The 21,429-nt window shown below is 51.1% G+C and overlaps 1 protein-coding gene across 1 annotated transcript in view; it reads left to right on the top strand.

The window, feature by feature from the left end:
• Positions 1-21,259: 21,259 nt before the first annotated feature.
• RUNX3 (runt related transcription factor 3) overlaps positions 21,260-21,429 on the top strand; it is a 63,689-nt gene continuing 63,519 nt past the window's right edge. Inside the window, exon 1 of the mRNA XM_025389211.1 lies at positions 21,260-21,397. The gene's annotated coding sequence lies outside the window, so the exon portion shown is untranslated. The remainder of the gene's footprint in view (positions 21,398-21,429) is intronic.

Here is a 21,429-nt window from a genome sequence, read left to right as displayed (position 1 = left end):
TCTGATGTGCCTGAATGTGCAGAGTCTACAGAGCCGTGAGGGAAGTGTCTTGATTTCTCTCTTGCTCTGGCTGCTCTGCCTTGGAAATGCTACTGTAGCTTTGGTGAGGGTTTGGGGCAAGTACTCTGCTGTCATTATTGGGTCACATGGTGTGGTGGAATCCCAGAATAACATAGGGGAATCAGGCTCCCAATGCAATTGCAGTAGCAGGCTCTGCACCACTGGGAGGATCTCTCCCTGTCCTCTGCTTCCCGCTGCCTGGAATCCACCAGCATAGCTGCCTCCCCTGGCCCAGGGCCTGCTTTGGCCCTCACCAGGATCCAAGTGTGCGCCTGGGCAGGGGGCTCTGCCATCCAGCAGGCCTCATAGGGAAAGCATTTCCATTGTTTTCTGGGAATGGATTCCAGCAGGGAATGGGTAGAAAAGCATAGGGATTCTGGGGGGTGAGAACAGGAGGCATCAGGCAGGAAAAGGGACAAACTAGGGGCCCTGGGACTTCTGAAGCCAAACTCTGTCCCCTTTGGCCCAGATTTCTGGAGCTTCCTGTACCTTGACATCCTCTTTCCTCTTCACACCAAACCTTGCCGCAGAGCACCTTGGGTCCCCAGGCCATGGTAACCAGCGTGCTGAAGATTCAAGGTCTTCTGGGAGTTTCTTTTCACATCCCACCTGTCTGAACCTGGCTGTCTCTAAAGACACCACTTACATGCAGCCCTCCAGGAGAGGTTGCTCTCCATCCACTCCCCACTGTCAAGGGCTTACAGATGCTGCCCCAGACAATTCTCCCTCTCGTCTCCCACTGAGCCCTCTGTTCCTCAGGGCCATCCCCTTCCTATCCCTACTCCCCAGGCCCCTGACCACACCCCCTTAGCCCTTCCAGCCCTAGGCTCTTGGGGGTCCATATTCCTCTTTGCCCCCAGGCTGAAAGAAAGAACGAATCTGTGAAGGCATGAGTGAATAAGCGCGTGTCGTCTGCCTTCTGCTGGCCTCTCCTGCGAGACCCACTCACTACCTGAAATTGCCCCTGATTACTCACCAGCTGATCCTGGTCACTGCATCTGCTGATGCAGCATTCACCCTATTGATGACCCCTTCCTTACAGGCCTCCCTGGACGCCCCTCATCCCTGAACCCACCCAGTCACCTTCTGTGCTCACCCCGCCCTACCCTCAAAGACTGACACATCCCAGCCTCCTGCCCTCTGACCCATCTCTCTAGGCATAACTTTTCCATGGCCACGTCTGGACAACTGACGGATGCCCAAACTCCTGTCTTCTCTCGTGGGCTCCAGAGCTGTAGGAGAGACCTCCTCAGGCATGTCAGGGCCAGTGTGAGCCCCTCACACTCTGCCCTAACAGGCTCCGCCCCCGTGTTCCTAAAGGCTCCACCCTCATCCCACCACAACCCAATAGGCCCTGCTGTGCTCCTCACCACTGTCCAGTCTCCAGGCCACAAACCCGGGCCAGCCTTGACTCATTCGACTCAGCTTCCTAAACCCTTCTTAAATCCATCTCTCCCCTTTCCAGAAACCCACTGTGCTGTCTCAGGCCTCAGCCCCAGTCCTGGACATCACAGAAGGCTGGACATCTCCTGCCACCAGTCCTCTCTCCCCGCCACTCCCCCTCCAATGCCACCCTGCAGTGACCCAGGTGACTTTTCTGAAATGCAAATTGGAGCCTGCCTCTCCCCTGCTCAATACCCTCCCGTGGCTCCCTACTGCTTGCCCAGGGCTAAGTACAAATGCTGTGTCAGGAAACAGCAGCTTTCCCTTCTAAATCAACCTCTGTCCATGGTCCAGATACAGATGAAATCGCCAGACAAAATACAGAATGTCCAGTTAAATTGGAATTTCAGAAAGGCAACAACTATTTGGTATGGGCCAGGTAATATTTGACATCCCACATTTTTCTGCACCAAATCAGCCAATCCTAGGTCCAAAGTCATCTTGAGCTGTGCCCCCAAACCACCACCATGGCCTCAGCTGAGGACTGGCGAGATGAGCCCCCAGCGTTCTGGAGCTGACCTATGGGCTTGGGAAAAAGCGACATGGGGGCTTCTTCCTGTCCCTCCACACACCTGTGTCTGCCGTTCCCTCGGCCTGGAAGGCACCCCCCTACCCCATGTATGAGGCTCAACCCTTCTTTCCTCTGGGTCTCTGCTCACATGTCCCCTGCTGAGAGAAGTGTCCCTGACCACCCACCTAAAATAGGCCCTCCTTCACTCCATCCCTTTTTCTGTTTTATTTTCCCCAGATCCTGGATGCCACCTGCCATAGCACACACTCCTCTGTTCTTTATCATCCCTGCATAGGACCCAGCTCCAGAGGGACAGAGACCTTATCTGGTTCACTGTGAATCTTAGACCTCAGATTTGTGCCTAGAACATAGCAGGTGCAGAATAAATACCTGCGAGCTGAAGAAAGTCATCTGGCCTCTGTTTCAGCACACTGCCCAGGGGAGCCACTCCGGAAGCGGCCAGTGCACCTCCCCGGCTCTGCAAAGCTCAGAAACCAGAGGGCACGTTTCTGACTTTTCCAAGTGCGGGGAAGTGGAGCAGCTGGAGGGGTGCGGCTTGCACTTGAGTGGGCAGAAGCTGGTCTGCCATTCCGGGAAGCTGTATTTTCACAAATGCCAAGTGTAGGGGGCCCACGGACCTCCCCGGCAAAAAGCACTCCTGTCCGCGGGGTCATACTGCAGGGAACCCCCTGGCACATCCATGACCATGCTTGTGTGGTGATCACCTCCCTAGAGCGAGCGGGTCCAGTTGGCAAGCCCCTTCCACAGTCACAGCCCCTGTCTGTGGCCTGGGCCAGCAGGGGCCCATCCCAAAAAACCCAGGCAGTGGAGGGGTTCTTAACCTTCATTTGGATTCCAGGACCCTTTGGGAACTTTATGAAAGCCAGGGAGCCTCTCGCTGGAGACTGACATGCTTCTGTGGTGGGTTTTCAGGGTCTCTGAAGATGGTGTGCTCTGGGGAAGGATGCCAGTTGTGTTAAAAGAGAATCTGTCTCTGTGGGGGAGGAGTCAGGAAAATCTAGGTATGGGGGGACATTTGGAAATATGGGGGGATATTTGGAGAAAGAAAGAAGGAAAGATGAAAAGACAGCTTGAGCTCAAGAGGAAGAAACACCCCAAAGCGTTGACAGTATTTCATTCTGGATAACAGGACAGGAGTGATTTTAAAGATTTTTTTTTAGTCTTTTCAGCTGTTCAGCATGAACCATGCGTCTGTTTTGTTACCAGGGAGGAGAGACAGACAGTGCTACCGGGAGGGGAGAAAAGCTGGTGGAGGGTGCAGCGGGGCAGGCCTGGGGGAGGCCACGAGGGTCGAATCCCAGCGACTGGGCTCAGGCCTGTGGAGCAGCCCCAGCTCCCAGGGTCACTGGCGTGCTTGACCTAAGCCTCAGTTTTCCCGTTTGGTAAATGGTGACTGATAGTGACGCCTCGGTCATCAGGTGAGGGTGAGGGTGAGGACGAGGGTGAGGGTGAGACGTAAAAGGGGACATGTAGGCACATAGTTGCCTCTCTGAGGCCTGGGGAGAGGACAGAGCTGGCAGGCTGTTTTCCTTCTTGTGGGAGGCAACTTCAGATTCTTTGATCTGTTTCCTCGAAAGGGGGAAATCAAAGTTCTGTGAGCAGGGGCAGGGCGGGGGGGAGGGGAGTTAGGAACAGGGAGGAAGGGGAGCATGAGCAGGGGCAGGGCGGTGGGGAGGGGAGTTAGGAACAGGGAGAAGGGGGAGTGTGAGCAGGGGCAGGGCGGGAGGGTAGTTAGGAACAGGGAGGAGGGGGAGCGTGAGCAGGGGCAGGGCGGGGGGGAGTTAGGAACAGGGAGGGGGGGGGCGTGAGCAGGGGCAGGGCAGGGGGGAGTTAGGAACAGGGAGGAAGGGCAGCATGAGCAGGGGGCAGGGCGGCGGGGAGGGGAGTTAGGAACAGGGAGGAGGGGGAGCAACTTCTCCTCAGCACCCCCCCACAAGAAGCCTGGACGGCAGCTCCCCCTGAGTGAAAGGACCACTTTCTGGGGGTCCCTGACTTCTAGGCCCTGTGAGGGGCTGAGGTCAAGGGAGGAGACCCCTGGGGTGAGTTGATGGGCATGTCCAAGCCCGTGGGCTGATCCCTGAGGTCCAGGGGACGCTGTTGAAACCACCTGCTGATAGCTGCCCCCAATCCAATTCCCTGATGCCTTCCAGACCCTCAGAGGGCCACACAGCTTCAGAGAGGGTAAGACATTGGCCTCAGATGCACAGCCAGCATGCGGCAGACCTACATTCAAACCCCATGCCGTCTGATACCAAAGGTGATCTAACCCTCGCAGCAGACGTCCCCTCCTCAGGGCCTGGGCCCTTCCCATTCCCCACCTCTTCTAGGAGACGGGTGCTGGCATCACACTCATTTTACAGATGCGGGGCTTGAGTCATTCGCTGGGGGTCACATTGTTTAAGTAACTGGCAGAGCCAGGACTTGAATACAGGTTGCTTGGTTGACAAGCCCAGCCTTGTCCACTTGCAAACTCTCCTCAATTTGATTCAACAAATGCACACTGAGCAATGGAGGTGCAGCAAGCCCTGGGCTGGGCACTCCGGACACTGGCCCAGCCAGGCCTCACGCCAGCGAGGTCCAGGACATCAGACCCATTTAACAGAAACCCCAGCCGGCGAGCGGGGTCTCTGCCTGTACCTCTCTGGGGCTGCCGCGGCATCACACCGCAAGCTGGGTGGCTTGGGACAGCAGTAGTTTATTCTGTCCTGGCTCTGGAGGCCTCAAGTCTGAAATCAGGATGTAGGCAGGGCCTCGCTCCCTCTGGAGGCTCGAGAGGAGAATCCTTTGACTCGAGGCTGCACCTCTCCGATGTCTGCCTCCAAGGCCCCATCACCTCCTCCTGTTGTCTGTTACTTTCCTTTGCCTCTTTATATAAAGATGCTTGTGATGGTGTTTACAGCCCATCCAGATAATTCCATATCATCCCACCTCAAAATCCCTAACTTAATCACATCTGCCACCATATAAGGTAATATTCACTGTTTTGCCATAGAAAGTAGTATTCACAAGTTCCAGAGCTTAGCATGTGAACCCATCATTTTTGGGGTCACCATTCAAGTTGGTAAAGGCCACCCCTTTCTCCAATGATGTGGGGCAATGGGGGAAGCTCATGAAGGGTATGTGGGGTCAGGGGGTTCAGAAGAGATAGGTTTACCTCAGAGGTGGTGGGGACAGGAGCCCAGGGCTACCTTAAAATTAAGCCCTTACACGGGGCATGGTGGCTCATGCCTGTCATCCCAGCATTTAGGGAGGCAGAAGCAGGAGGGTAGCTTGAGCCCAGGAATTCGAGACCTGCCTGAGCCATATAGCGAGACCCCATTCTCCACAACAACAAGGAAAAAAAAAAAAAAGACAACAAAAGTAAGCCCTTAGAAGACACTAGGGAGGCTCAGGGGAGGGGTGGAAGTGGGAGTCACCTGCCTTCTGCCCTTGGTGACAGGGAGCTGCAGGCTGTCCCTGTAGATGTGTGGACACCCCCAACCCCACCTCCCAGGCCCCTACAACGAGTTCTCCAGAGAGAACTTCAAGAATGTAACTGATCATGTCATGTCCTTACTTCAAGATCAAATTAAACCCTTCAAGAGCTTGTCAATGCTCTGCTTACCGGTGGCCACCTTGACCACCTGACCACACTGGCCCCGCCTGCCTGCCTGTCTGTCCTCTCCTCACTGCCCCGACCCCTTTGTTCAGTTTCTAAACCAGGCTGGACTCTTGCGCTCCTCTGAGACTTTGCCCATGCTGTTCCCTCAGTAAAGAGCACTCTTCCCAGACCTCACCCGCCTCCCCATACTTGGGTCCTTTCCACTCCTGACTCTGTGTAAATGTCACATCATCCATGAAACCTTCATGATTAAAATTAATTATTTGTGAAGCTACTTGTTGAATGTCTGTGTATTAGTTCGTTTTCATGCTGCTAATTAAGACATACCTGAGACTGGATAATTTATAAGGAAAGAGGTTTAATGGACTCACAGTTCCACGTGGCTGGGGAGGCCTCACAATCACGGCAGAAGGCGAAAGGGGAGCAAAGGCATGTCTTACATGGTAGCAGGCAAGAGCGCATGTGCAAAGGAACTGCCCTTTATAAAACCATCAGATCTCGTGAGACTTATTCACTACCACCAGAACAGTATGAGAGAAACTGCCCCCATGATTCAATTATCTCCTCCTGGCCCCACCCTGGACTTGTGGGGATTATTGCAATTCAAGGTAAGATTTGGGTGAGGACACAGCCAAACCATATCAGCCTGTTTCCCCCATTAGACTAAGTCCCACAAGGGGAGACATCCCCTCCACAGTGTTAATTGCCCTATCCTTAGCACCAAGCACAGGGCCTGACACCTAGTAAGTGTACAGTACATAGTTATCAAAGAAATGAAATGAATGACAAGCCCAACTATCTGAGCTCTCTCTTCTTCAATGTTTCAGAAAAGCAGGGCATTCATTTGATCCCCCATTGGGTCAATCAATCAAATATTCGTTCAACAAACATTTGTGGATGTCTGCTTTGTATGAAACCCTGTACCGGGAGCTGGGGACACACTTCCTGTTCTCAGGACACTCACAGACTGGTGGAGGGGGCCAGACATGGGAACAAAAGCTGCTACAAACCACAAGCCTGGAGAGGGTGAGAAGCCTGAATGAGGTTTAGAGACAGTAGCTCCTCCATGGTTGGGAAGCAGGTGCAGGGAGGAGCCTGGTCTCCACAAGATTCAAGTCAGCAGGTGCAAAGTCTGGAGCTCTGGAGGCCCCATGCATGGTCTGAAGGGCTAGGGCTGGGAGAGGTGGGTGGAGGAAAGACCAGGTTTTCCTGCAGAAAGTGGAAGTTGTGAACGCTTCAGCAGGGTGCTAACCGATTGTCCATCTCTCTGGATGAGAGGTGGGGAATGAGTTGCTCACACCACCAGACAAGAGGCGGAACATGAGGAGTGGACAGTGAGGGAGGATGTAGCTTGGTGATGGAGTGAGTGGCATTCAGTAAGGCTTCCCCTTTGCCCTCTGAAGGGTCACTGAAAATGAACCAACAAAAGGCACATTACCAGGGGAGGAAGGCATACAGATTTATTTAACATGCTTAGCGTGAGACAATCGCAGGGGAACGATTACCCAACAGCCCAGTGAGGTCCAGATGCTTATATGCCCTTCTTCATGAGAGAAAAGGGAATAGGGGGCATAGGAGTAAACAGTTTTTAGGGGGAATGAAATGAATGGACCCAGGAGGCAGACATTACCTTGTGAATGAATCTCTAGAAACTGAATGGAACAGGAAAACAAGCAATGGTTTGCGACAAGATTCGAAGTTCAGTTTGGGCTCTATATGTGGTGTTTAATTTTCGTGGCTTTCTCTATGGTTGGAGTTTTAATCTCTGGTTAATAAAATGTCAGAGAAGGGATGGAAGGCCGTTGTGTTTCTCTCGGGGGATCCAGTTTCTGGAGAGATAAGGGAACTTCAGAGAACGGCTTTATCCTGGGCTTTGACAGCCGGGAAGGGGAGGGAAGGTAGAGAGAGCTCAAGGTTGCTTCTTCCGTTCAGCATGTCGAGGTGCTATGTTTATTATTACTAATATTATTATTATTATTATTATTATTATTATTTTGAGACAGGGTCTCACTCTGTTGCCTGTGCTGGAGTGCAGTGGCACAATTTTGGCTCACTGCAATCTCAACCTCCGGGGCTCAGGTAATCCTCCCACCTCAACCTCCCAAGTAGCTGGGACTGCAGGTGTGCACCACCATGCCCGGCTCATTTTTGTATCTTTTGTAGATACGGGGTTTCACCATGTTGCCCACGCTGGTCTCAAACTCCTAAACCCAAGCAATCTTCCCACCTCAGGCTCCCAAAGTGCTGGGATTACAGGCATGAGCCACTGTGCCCGGCCTCCTTGCTCCTCTTCTACAGAACTGTCTTGGCTTTTCTTGGCCATTTATTCTCCTATATGAACTTTATTTTGTTGTATTTTTTGAGATGGAGTCTCGCTTTGTCACCCAGGTTGGAGGGCAGTGGCCTGATCTCAGCTCATTGCAGGCTCTGCCTCTAGGGTTCAAGTTATTCTCGCCTCAGCCTCCCAAGTAGCTGGAATTACAGGTGTTTGCCACCATGCCCAGCTAATTTTTGTATTTTTAGTAGAGACAGAGTTTCACCATGTTGGCTAGGCTGGTTTCGAACACCTGGACTTAAGTGGTCTGTCCTCCTTTGCCTCCCAAAGTGCTAGTATTACAGGCGTGAGCCACCACACCTGGCCTCCTATGTGAACTTTAAAAACAATTTGTCAGCTCCTATAAAAGATCTTGTTGGGGCTTTCATTGGACTTGCTAATATAATTTGTAAATTAATTGGAGAAGAGCGAGCATCTTTTGAAAATTAAGTCTTCCCAATACAGTGGGAATTCTTATCTCAAACAAAATCTTCCTTACGGTGTAGAAAACAGAAAGATGTGGTTTGAACGCATGCATTCACCTCTGCTTCCTCTCTATAAAGTACTGTTTTTGGTGGTGGTGTTTTAGGCATAAACCTACAAAGTCAAAGAGAACAGGGAAAAGATAACAACAACAAAGCGTAGGAACCTGGAAAGCAACGGCATGAGAAGCCACGGACTTGGCAGATCTGAGAGACCTAAATCCCTACAGACAGCAGTGGGGAAAGCCAGAAAGCCACTCAGCCTCTTACCCTGCAAAACCTCTGAAGACTTGGGGATTGGCAGCACAAGAGATATATCCGGAAATGGAGGTAAAGGTGGGTCTGACAACAGTAAAAGTCTGCTTAGAAAGCAGTTAGACCCCCAGGTCTTCTCCCCACCCCAGTGCAATACTTGAGGTTTATTTTCTAAAAAAAGAAAAACAGAGGGACTCTGGATAGGAGGGGACAAGCCATGTAAAAGACAAAGGCTACTCTGCTGAAATGAAGGATCCAGTGAATGTGGCATATATATCTTTACAGTCTTTTCACTCCAGAACATTGATAGCCAGTCCAGTACCTTCCAAACAGATCAGAAGAGTCTACCCCAGGGAATCCAAGCAGAATAAAATGAAAGCTATAAAGATACTCACCAAGGAAATGACCTAACCAGACTCCCTCTATAAAGTCCAGAGTCTGGCAGTCCCACACATTTACACAGAGCTTCTGATCAGAGTTTAGTACCTTGTTATTAAATAAGGTGAAATAGCAAAGAATTGTCAGCCATATGAAGAAAACCTCGACCAAGAAAGACAAGACAAAATAGACAATTTTATTTTAAAAAAGTAACTTGAAAAAAACAGACTATGCAGGGAGATGAAATATTTTTAAAAATTATATCAACACTATCCTTAGAAAGTAACAGAAGGGACTCCATCTATGCAGTAAGAAAAAGTAGTATGAAACGTAATCATTAGAAAACAAAATACAAATTCAAATTATTATAATAGAAATTAAAAACTCGATAGAGGCATTCAAAGAAAAAAATTAAGATATCATCCCTCTCCCCACCTAAAGACTATAAAAATACAAAGAGATAGAAAATAAGAAAGAACAAGAATTTTAGAATTCTTCAGAATCTAAAAAAAGAGAGAACAATGAAAAGGCACGGGAGAAAATGACAATGAAATAATTATGAAAATGACCCAGGATTGATCACTATAATTATCCAGATCAAAAAGATTAACTGAATGTCCAGAACAATGGAGAAGACAGGACTACATGGAGGCATCTCACTATGGGATTTCAGAACACTTGAGACAAAGAGAATATCTTCAAAACTTCAAGAAAGAAAAAGTAGGCTATTTTCAGATATTAAGAATTTGTGTCTTTAGACTTATCAACAGCTGCACAAGAAGCAAGAAAGCAATACAGAAATACCTTCAAAATCTGAAGAAACATCATTTCAATTGTAATTTCTATACCCAGCCAAACTATCTATGATGTATGACCAAAGACATCAAATGCAACAAACTCCCAAATATATCTGCCTCTCATGTGTGCTTTCTCAGGAAGCTAACAGAAGATATGCTCCATTAAAAAAGGTAGTAAACCAAGAAAGAGAAAGGATCCAGAAAACAGAGGGCTCAGTGTAAGAGAAGGCAAAGAGAACCTCAGGATGACAGTGAAGGGAGTTCCCAAGTTGACAGATTCCTTTAGAGCAATCGGTACAGACTGGATCAAGTTAGGGGATTCCAGGAGAGAGGACTCGAAAAAGATGAAACTGATAGAATACCTGAAGTTATTGAATTTCTTCCCTTTCCCTTTCCCTTTCCCTTTCCCTTTCCCTTTCCCTTTCCCTTTCGCTTCCTTCCTTCCTTCCTCCCATCTGTCTGCTTCTGTCACCCAGGCTGGAGGACAGTGGTGCTATTACACTCACTGCAGCCTCAATCTCCCAGGCTCAAGCAATTTTCTCACCTCAGCCTCCTGGGTAGTTGGAACTACAGGTGTGTGCCACCACCCCCAGCTAATTTTTATTAATTTTTTTTTTTTTTTTTTTTTTTTTTTGGAGAGACAGGGTTTCATCATGTTGCCCAGCTGGGCTTGAACTCCTGGACTCAAGTGATCCTCCCACCTCAGCCTCCCAAAGTGCTAGGATTACAGGCATGAGGCACTGTACTCAGCCATGAATTTCTTAATAGGAGATTTGGACAGCTAGCAGAGAGTGTAGGGATGTATTAGTGGTAAGTACACAGAAAATCATGCCAATGAAAAACTAAACAAATGAAAACTCTAGGGAAAACAAAGCTATGCAAGGAAGGAAATGAAATCAGAGCATACTACATGGCTCAGCTGTGGGAAGCATTTACCCAGCTGTGAAAAGAGAAATACTAACAGTTAATCTAAACAAAATTATAACTATCCAGTGAGGATGGAAAGGTGCTTGGTAAGGAGGGAGCCAGGTGAAAAGCAGCCCAATCCTCCTCCATGGTGGAAAGTCATTAGATAACGCCAAAAATGGAAAAATCACAATGAGCTTGAGAAACATGCTATTTAGAGAAACCAAGGAAATACTAAAAGAAACAGTTCAAAGAATTGAAAGTGATTTTTCTCTGGGGCTGGGAAGGACAGCCTTCTAGAAATATTTGACTCTTTAAACCATGAGCATGTATAACTTTGAGGTAGAAAATGAAAGCTAAAATACAAATGCAAAGATAGACAAAGCAGGTTTCTCTGGTTAAAGTGGTGAAGCGGACAGAGTCCGCTTTCCCCCATCCAGCCTAATCCTTGGGGGCACCCTGAAGCATTGCCTCCCAGGGTTCCAGGGGACACTATTTAAAAACCAAGGCCTCACATGCTGAAGCTTGGGTAGGAGAATTTCAGGCCCTGGGCCAGGGGTGAGGGAGTGATTTTGTCCCCTATCTACTGTGCCAATACATCACTTTCTTGGTGGCAGGGCAGCTCAGAAGGGTTGAGTTAGGATGTTAATGAAGATGCACGTGAAATGATGAGTCCTCACCTGTCAGAGCTGGGAGACGTCTTAGAAATCATATGCCCTGGCCGGGCATGGTGGCTCATGTCTGTAATCCTAGCACTTTGGGAGGCTGAGGTGGGTAGATTGCTTGAGTCCAAGAGTTCAAGACCAGCCTGTACAACATGTCGAAACCCTGTCTCTACTAAAAATACCAAAAAATAAAAATAAAAAAAATAGCCAGGTGTGGTGGCTCATGCCTATAGTCCCAGCTATTCTGAAAGATAAGGTGGGAGAATTGCCTGAGCCCAGGGGGCCAAAGCTGCAGTGAGGCAAGATTGCACCACTGCACTCCAGCCTGGGCAACCAGAGTTTTCCTTTTTTTAATTTAAAAAATTTTTAAAAATAATTTATTTTAAAAATTGATTTAATTTTTAAATTTTTATTTCAAAAGATAAAAGATAAATCATATGCCCTAAACCAACAGCTCCCCATAAGGACAGGTTGGCCTGAGGATGTTTTCTGGCTTTGAGTGAGCTTTGCTCAGTGGTGTAGCAAGAATTGCCGAGAGTCATTATTGCCAGAGCAACCCTTGACCAATGAGACATGGGAGCTGGTGGATACATACCCCAGCTCCCATGCCCCAGAGGAGCAGCTCTGTATTGCACTCCACACAGTCCCTCTGAGCATCCCTGGTGGGGTTGAGCTCCAGATATCCAGGAGGGTGAGCCACCCCATCCTGCACCCTGTATGGGCTGCCTTCCCTTCCCTGTGTCACTCATCACTTGCCCCCCTCCCTGACCCCTGCTTCCTGGGATCACCCCCCAGATAAACTGTTTAGACTCAGGGTCTGCCTGTGGGGGAACTCAAACTAAGACACCGATCTCAGTTCTCCTTTCCCAGATGAGGAAAATGATGCAGAGAGAGAAAAGAACTTTTCTGTGTGCACACAGCAGGTTACTCCCAGAACCTGACATTGTAGAAAGAGAACTGGACTGAGTCGGGTGATGCAGATCTTGGCCTTAGCTGTGTGGCCCAGGACAAGTTCCTGCCCCTCTCTGAGCCTGAGTCCTCCAAGTGTCAGCCTCAGCCTGTAACCTCATTGGCCAGGGCTCTCTCCTCACACCAGGCAGCTCCTCTTCCCACACGCTCTTATGTGCAGATGCTCAAAGCATCCTAGTTTAATGTCAGGAAAATGCACACAGAGAGAGACGGGAAGCCACAATCCTGGATGGGAACTCATTCTGTCATTTCCTTGAGGGCTGCTGGAATTCCTGGGATGCTAAGTCGGTGGCATACAAAATGCCCCACCATTTCCCAACCACATAATGACATCCCCCCTCCTTTTGCCTGGGTCAGCGAATTTGCTGGCCAGCACACCCCTGCAAACAGGGTCATTATTGTTGAAAGAGAAAGAAAAAGAGTGAGATAGAAGGGAGGAAAAACCCTGAAGATCAAATTATTTTTTAAAATTACAACCCAATCCTGACATTTCCTGGGACCCAATCCCTCAAGGAAAGCAGTAGGGACTGGGAGTGGCATGGGAGCTGCGGGTTGATATGTCAGCTTCTAGCAAAGGCTTTGGGAATTCCAGCAGAATTCAGACATCGAATCCACCACTTCCTATCTATGCAAGCCCAGGCAAGGCCCTTTTCCTCTCTGGGCCTCAGTTTCCTTCTCAGTAATATGAGGGAGGGCAAGATAGAAGGACTTTCCCTCCACACATACACATGCCTCATTTGTTAAGAGAATCAGTGGAGGTTATAGGCACCACGCCATGGAAGCCTGGAGATCGGAGAGCGCTCAGAGGGCTCTGGGAGATGGGAGTGCGCTCAGAGGGTTCTGGGAGATGGGAGTGAGCTCAGAGGGTTCTGGGAGATCGGAGAGCGCTCAGAGGGTTCTGGGAGATGGGAGTGAGCTCAGAGGGTTCTGGGAGATCGGAGAGCGCTCAGAGGGCTCTGGGAGATGGGAGTGAGCTCGGAGGGTTCTGGGAGATCGGACAGTGCTCAGAGGGCTCTGGGAGATGGGAGTGCGCTCAGAGGGTTCTGGGAGATAGGAGAGCGCTTAGACGGCTCTGGGAGATGGGAGTGAGCTCAGAGGGTTCTGGGAGTGCGCTCAGAGCGTTCTGGGAGATCAGAGAGCGCTCAGAGGGTTCTGGGAGATGGGAGTGAGCTCAGAGGGCTCTGGGAGATGGGAGTGAGCGGAGAGGGCTCTGGGAGATTGGAGAGACCTCAAAGGGCTCTGGGAGATGGGAGAGAGCTCAGGGGGCTCTGGGAGATGGAAGAGAGCTCAGAGGGCTCTGGGAGATGGGAGAGAGCTCAGAGGGCTCTGGGTCTGACAGCCCTGTCACGATCCTGATTAGACGTTTGTTTTAGGTTATTTTGAGCAAATCCTTCAGTTTCTCCAAGCCTTTGCTTCCTCTGCTGTCAATGGGACTAATAATAATAATAGAGACTGTCTGGGTTCAAATCTCGGCTCTGTCCCTGCTAAGCTGGACTTGGGCAAGTGATTTGACCTCTCTGAACCTCAGTCTTCTTATCTGTTAAATGAATTAAGTTGATTTATGCAAGGTTCTTAGAAGAGTCCCTAGTACGTGGTAGGTGCTAAAGAAGTGAAGTGCTAGCTTGTGATTATTGTTAGTTATTACTACTAGGTTTGTAGCGAGAATGCACTAAGAGGAAACGGTGAGGGCACAAGGCCTGGCCCCAAACAGATGCTCACTGAATGGGATGGGAAGGAGCCCTGGGCCAGGCATCCAGAGAGTGGGGCTCTCGGTGGCTCTCTCCCCACTCTGCCTGCCCTGAGGGTGGGGCTCCCTTCCATGCGCCCTCCTGCCCCATCCCGGCTGAGGAGTGCCTGTCTCTGAGCCACGCTGTGGTCACACAAAGCCCTTCCCTTACCAGGTCTAAGCCCATGGCAGAACCTTTTGATGCTAAAAATAGATTATTCCACCCAAAGACCCAGAGAAAGATCATTTTATGAGCCAAAAGGGCTGTAGTTTGGGATCTTTCTTATTCTTCTGAGGGTCCTGGAACTCTGAGGGAGGGAAGCATCTTATGGGCAAGACTCCAGGTCTCAAAGAACACAAGAGAGGCCCCTGAGCTGAACAGCATCTCAGGGAGGTCGCACCCAGTGACTTCTCCAGCACCTCATCCTGCAGTCTGGTACCCAGGTTCAGGCAGCCCTTGGCTGGGGTCGGCCTCCAGAAACCACGGGAGCTCAGTGCCCCTCACAGCAGACCTTGGAGGAAGTGAGTGGGAGGGCAGGAATCTGCTGGGGGACACTAAGATCCTGGCAAAGTGGTGAGTCAGACACACGCCCCCTTCCACCACCCACCTCTGCCCTGTCCTCTCCTACATGCATGTGTACATGTGCACACACACATACACACATACACACAGACACGAGCTCACACTCTCACACATACACACCCACACACATGCACACATACACAAGTTCACACACTCATACACACGCACACTCACACACACGCACTCACACCCATGCATGCTCACACATACGTGCATGCACACAAACATGAACTTACACACACATACACACCCACACACATTCACACACAAACTCACACACACCCCTGCACACACTCAGACACACACACATATTCACACAAGCTCACACACACCCCTATACACTCATGCACACATTCACACACAAGCTCACACACACCCCTACACACACAAACGCACACCCACACACCTTCACACACACAAGCTCACACACACCTCTACACACTCACGCACGCATTCACACACACAAGCTCACACACCCCTACACACTCACGCACACACACATTCACACACACAAGCTCACACACACCCCTACACACTCACACACGCACACATTCACACACACAAGCTCACACACACCCCTACACACACGCACATGCCCACACACCTTCACACACACAAGCTCACACACACCCCTACACACGAGCGTGCCCACACACCACACACACAAGCTCACACACACCCCTACACATGTGTGTGCCCACACACCTTCATACATACAAGCTCACACACACCCCTACACACACAGAGACACGACCTCACCCTGGCCGAGTGCCCACTGCATGCTCTTCCCAGGAGGTCCCTGGGAGATGACAGGGGCTTATTTTTCCTACTTTGCAGGTGAGAACAGTGAGGTTCTGATAGCCCCGAACACTAGCACACCCTTAGGCGGTGCCAGAGCTGGGATCTAAACCTGGCTCATCCATTCGACTCTACAGCCCCAGCACCTCCACCCCCCTGGAAGGGACTTCAGGGAGAAACAGGGAGTGGAGGGGTATCTTGGGGACACGACGGGATGTGGCTGCAGCAGACCTGCGGGTGAATCCTTCTGACTCACTGTGTGATCGTGTTTGAGGCCTGTTCCCGGTAAGCCTCAGTTCCGGGGCTGGACGCTGGGGAGAGTCATCTCCACCCTGTCTACCTCCCAAACAGCTTGCTCTGGAAACTCCCGTAGGAGGCATTTGTGCATAGGTGGCTGTGGGGTGAGAGGAGCATCACTGATCATTATTTAAGCAAAGATGACACTGGGCAGAAGGAGGCTGTGAGCCCATTCCTGGGGGAGCAGGATGCATCCCAGCCTGCACTCTCCCTACTCTGTCAGCTAATCTCCCTGGGGCGATGCTGCTCCTTCTCCCAATTCCATCTGCCTCTTAAACACAGGACTTCTCACTGAAACGTATTCAAACCCGAACATGCACTGAGGGAACTTCAGGCAGGAGGAGAGGCAGCAGGTGGAGCTCTTGGGGTCCCTGGTGAGGAAGACGCTGCGGGTGGAGACAGTCCTTAGGTTGTCCTTGGTGCCACCACCCCTGTGGCACAAGAGACACTGAAGCAGCTGTATGAGGTGGCAGCTCGAGGCTCGGCCAAGAGCAGGGCCTGAGGCAGGAGGTGAGGACAGGTGGTTCTCTTTCTGAAGGGGGCGCCGAGAACAGTTTCTCAAAACAACAGGAAAGAGAAGCGGAGGGTGGGCTGGGTTTGAATCCTGCTTCCTCCACTGGCAAGCTGGGAGGCCTTGGGCAGGTCTCTTCACCTCTCCGGCTCTCCCCCAGAGACTGACTGTCAGACCGCTTAGGCGTGTGGTGCCCTGTCCTCAGAGCCCACCCCTGGAGGGACCATGCCTAAAGCTTTTAGCATGTAAACCCCACATGGTAGGTCCTCAGCTGATGATCCCTTGGCTTGGTCTGGGTGTCCTGGTCCGGGGTGGGTTACATGGCCCTGCAGGCCCCATTCTCTACCCCCGAGGAGGGGCTGATTTGGCTGAGTGGCAGCATCTTAGTGTCCCTGTGCTAGCCCTTGAAAGTGAAGTGCCCCACCCCCACCCCCAGCCCGCAGCAGATATCGCTCCAGCAGCTTCCCTGGGCTCACACCAGGATCTGCTGATGAAAGGCCAGAATTTGAACTCCAAGGCCAGTGTCCACCTCAAATCTGCTACCTGCCCAGTCCAAGCTGACCGGGCTGACTCCTGGAGGCTAAATCTTGGGGTTAATCCCTGGATTAGTCTTTTCCTCCTCTGAAAAGTGAGGAGGGCCACACCTGTCCTGCAGGTTGTTGGGAGGATCTGGTGGTTCGGGGTGTGCTGTCATCGTAACCATAACATTCAGAGGCAGGGTCTGCATCCAGGGCTCTTCGTGGTGACGTAACCTCAGCCCTGCACGCAGGTTAGGGAAATGAATATCATCACCATTCACAGAAGATGCCTTCTTCATTGACCCCCCGGGTATCTCCCAGGATTCACCTGTACTTCTCGTATAAAATGCCAATGGATGCCCTCAGCTGGCAGGCCCTTCTCTGGAATGCCACATCTCCTCCCACCAGCCACTGAACTGTCAGCTTACCAGATGTGAGTTGGAATGCGTCCCAACCGGTTGGTGCCAGCTGGGTTTGCATGGCTACACAATGTCACTGGAGATTATGCCAGTCCTGGGCCAGTTTGCCCACAGATCAGCGCTGCCCATTCCCCTGTTTGGCTCTGTCACACAAGGGTTTGATGGCACGGGCTGCATTCCCCAAGCTTCTTGGCCAGCTGGTTCCCGCTACCTTCAACCAATGGGAGACACTAAGGGGAGATGAAAAATGAAAGCAAGGGAGAAGCTGGGGTGTTTCTCCCTCTATTCTTTGTCTCAGGTGATGTCTCCATGTGGCTAAGTCTCTCCTGTGACTCTAGCAAATGCTGTACTGGCCCACTAAGTTCCTGCTTCTGCTGGGGGCCCTGGTAACCCCGCCTCTCTCCGTGTCCCTCTTACCCAAAGGGCGGCACTGGGACTCACACTGGGACTCCTCACTGTCTCTGTTTGGCTTCTCAGCTTGTCCCTCACCTGTGTTGCTAACACTCCCTGAATTAACTTCCAGGACTCAATGTGGCTCCTGTTTTCCTGGTTGGACTCTGATTAATGATAATACCATGAGGTCAATCGTGTGATGCCAAACAGGAGCCTCTATTTCTATGAAAACTGGGAAGACTTAATGAAGGCAAGTTGCTAAAAAATAAATTGAATTTGGTATGGATGGGACATTGTAAAGGATGGGAAGAAATAGTAAAATCTAGATGATGCCACATGCTCATTCCTTCCTTAGCGTCTTTACATTCATGTTCCACTTTAAATAAATCAAAACTATGCCAGGCATGGGGGCTCACACTTGTAATCCCAGCACTTTGAGAGGCTGAGGCAAGAGGATCACCTGAAGTCAGGAGTTCGAGACCAGCCTGAACAACATAGTGAGACCCTGTCTCTACAGAAAAAAAATTTAAATTAGCTGGGCGTGGTGGTGCACACCTGTAATCCTAGCTACTTGGGAGGCTGAAGCAGGAAGATTGCTTGAGCCCAGGAGCTCAAGGTTACAGTGAGCTATGATTGCACCACTGCACTCCAGCCTGGGCAACAGAAGCAAGACCCTGTCTCTAAAAAAAAAAGAAAAGAAGAAAAGAAAAGAAAAGAGAAACCCAAACTGGAAATTGTTAAGCTAGAAGAACAAGAGGAAGACCATTTAATGCACACTTATAAGTTTAAAGCTAAAAGAAGGGTTTAAGATACTATTTTTATGATTCCCTTTTATTTTTATATAATATTTCTTATGATTCCCTTCTTCAACCACATTTTTTATTAACCCGATTTAAGTTTTTTTCAGTGGAGAGCAAGAGGAAGCCTGGCTGCCCACTGCATGGCAGGGGAATGCACAATCAGAATTTCAAGGGAAGGGAGTCCCTGGAAATTGAGCACCTACTATGTGCCAAGCACACTCACAATTATTTTCTCATTGAATCCTCTTTATGATTTTGGGAGGTGGGCACTACCGTTGGCCCCATTTCACAGGCTAGGAAACCAAGGCTCAGAAGAGTAAAGCCTCTTGCCCAGGATCTCACAGTTCATAAGAAACAAAGCAGGCTTCAGGTATGGCTGGTTTCAGCCTCCTTGTCTTTTCTGCTTCCCCAGGGCTGTTTAAAGCTTAGCACACGCTTATCAGGGGGCATGTAGAGATGATAAACCCCTTATGATCCTGGCAAGGATGATCCTTGGCAAGGACCAAGCTTGGCTGTCATTTGCCACATTGCCCCGAGAATGCATTGAACTACTCCATGCACAGATGCGTCACTAGGCCCTGCACAGCCTCTTGAATTCCCTCCCATTCCTGGGCCTGGACTCAGGTTCCCAGGGATGGGGAAGCCCCTCAGGGTGATCAAGTTAAAGGGGCTTAGGGGGGCCCACTCTTAGGTGTGGAAAAAACAGCAAAGCACATAGGGTGGTATGTTTGAAACTGGAGGCGGTGTTGGTGGAGTGGAAACAGCTCCTGGGCTGGGAAGCAGGGGCTTGGGTTCCACTGACTCATTGGGTGAACTTGGATGAGTCTCTGCTCCTCTGGGGGCTGCAGTTTCGGCTTCTCTGTAAGGGGAGTCTTCCCAGCATTCCTTCTCCAATCTATTTCACACATGGCTGACTCCAAAAGGCATCAGATTCAACCAGGAGGTCAAGGCCCCTTGGCAAGTTCCCCCCGTGCCACTGACCCCCGATGGTCCCACGCAGGCTGGCCAGCTGATGAGTTTACGACACAGGGTGGGGGCGGGGCAGCCTCCCCCCCGCATGACTGTCATAGCTCCTTACTTGAGCTGACTCATAACGGAGCCCAAATCGCGTCATGGAGGCTCAGCCAAGGAAACCAATGTTTATGATGCCCTCACTCCGTGCCTGTCCCTTCAAAGAAGGTGTTATCCCCATTTTACAGGGAAAAAAACTGAGGCCCAGAGAAAGGAAGTGACTTGCCCCAAGTTCTGGCCGCTCAGATTCAGCAGAACTGGGGCTGGAAACCAAATCTGACTCCAGAGCTCTGTGGCTGTCACCGTAAACCTGCTTCCTCTCTGGCCAAGCTAGAACTCTTGTCCCCACCACCCCCACCCTCAACACCAATCGACTCACCATTCAGGGACAGAAGACTGAATCTTCATGAGGCTCGAGATGAGGCTCAGAGTGAGCGTTTCCGAGGCCATCTTGTGCACCTGTGCCCTGGGCGGAAACAAGTCTCTTTGGGACCTTGGACCAGCCCATCCTCCTCCAGGGATTTCCCCACCCCCACCCCTGAGGGCCTACAGAGTCCACTGTGAGTCTGAGACTGGTGCTAGGGTCTAGCCCCAAGCCTGGGCTCCCTGGGACAGGCCAGGAGGTGATGGACGGGCTGCAGAGGGACTTTCCGAAGTCTTCATTTAAAGGGCATGGAAGGGCACTCTGGTGTCATGCCCAAGGTCAGGGCTGGTGAGTCAGAGGCTGAAGTTCCAATCACATCCCAGAATACCACGTGACCTTAGATAAGCTGGCGTCACCACCCTGGGCCTCGCAGCCTGGCCTGTGCAATGGGAGAGTAGAGCTTACAAGGGAAATGGTAAAAGCCGTCACCTTTCCCCCACTCTCCACCCTCTCTCCCATCCTGACATGACTTCGGGGAACATGCAAGTGTAGGATTCAATCATCTTCATGACTTTTCTACTTTTGAACCTCTCCGGGCCTTGACTCCTCAAGGACATGAGGATACAATGGGCGCTTCAGGTGAGGGGAACAGCATGACCGAAGGCCCGGAGGCAGGAAAGCTCCCAAGCATCAGGCTGGGGCAGAGACCCCCAAGGGGATGTGCAGGTGGGGGCAATAAGAGCCAAGAGCCCTGAATGACATGCTGGGGCCTCAGCCCCCAGCCCTATAGACGGCCTCCCAGTGCGGCCAGGCCACCAGGTTTCACCAGGAAGGCCCTTCTCGGTGGGCAGGCCAAGGCCAGGTGTGAGTGCTGGCAATGCCACTTCATGTGTTTCCCATTGTACTTAGTCCCAGCTCCCATAAAAGCCCCAGAGGTGCCACCCAGCCACACATGTGGACACCTGTCCCTGGCAACAATAGTGGTGGATAATGGCAGGGAGTCAGCCGCAGCCCAGGGGCGAGGCGGCATGGCAGGGAGCTCTCCGGCCGCTGGTGGATCCGGGCTCCGGGCACTTGGTGAGGGGCCCGCGGGGATCCCAGCCCGCCCAGGCCAATGCTGGCCTTAATTAAGAAGGAGTCTCCCACCCAGGAGCCAAACCACCCTCCCAGCCACGCCCACTCCAACTGCTTTCAGTTCTGTTTCTTGGGCCGCGTGCTGAGGCCAGCTCCACAAATAAAAGCCATCACTTTTCTTTCTCTCTTTCTTTCTTTTTTTCTTTCTTTCTTTTTTTTTTTTCTTTTCCAAAAAGAGAGGCAGCCACAAGATCTTCTAAAAGGCCGTGACATCACAGCCCAGGTGACCGCAGCCCAGCCAATGAGCCCAGGCCGTGAGCAGGCTCCTCGCATCCTGTGAGCTGAGGTTGGGTTGACACTGGGAAGGCCTGGTCCCTCAACCACAGAACCACAAGGCCAGGCCCTCGCCGCCTCCAGGGCCCTGCGCGGGAGCTGGTTGGCTCCTGGTGCTCCCCACCCCCGGCCGCCCTCGTACCCACCGCAGCCTGGGCTCTGTCGAGGGTAAGCCTCATTCATTCATTCCCTGTGGCACT

Source organism: Theropithecus gelada, chromosome 1 (assembly GCF_003255815.1).
Source record: "Theropithecus gelada isolate Dixy chromosome 1, Tgel_1.0, whole genome shotgun sequence".
Lineage (NCBI taxonomy): Eukaryota > Metazoa > Chordata > Mammalia > Primates > Cercopithecidae > Theropithecus > Theropithecus gelada.
This window is presented reverse-complemented; position numbering and strand designations above follow the sequence as displayed.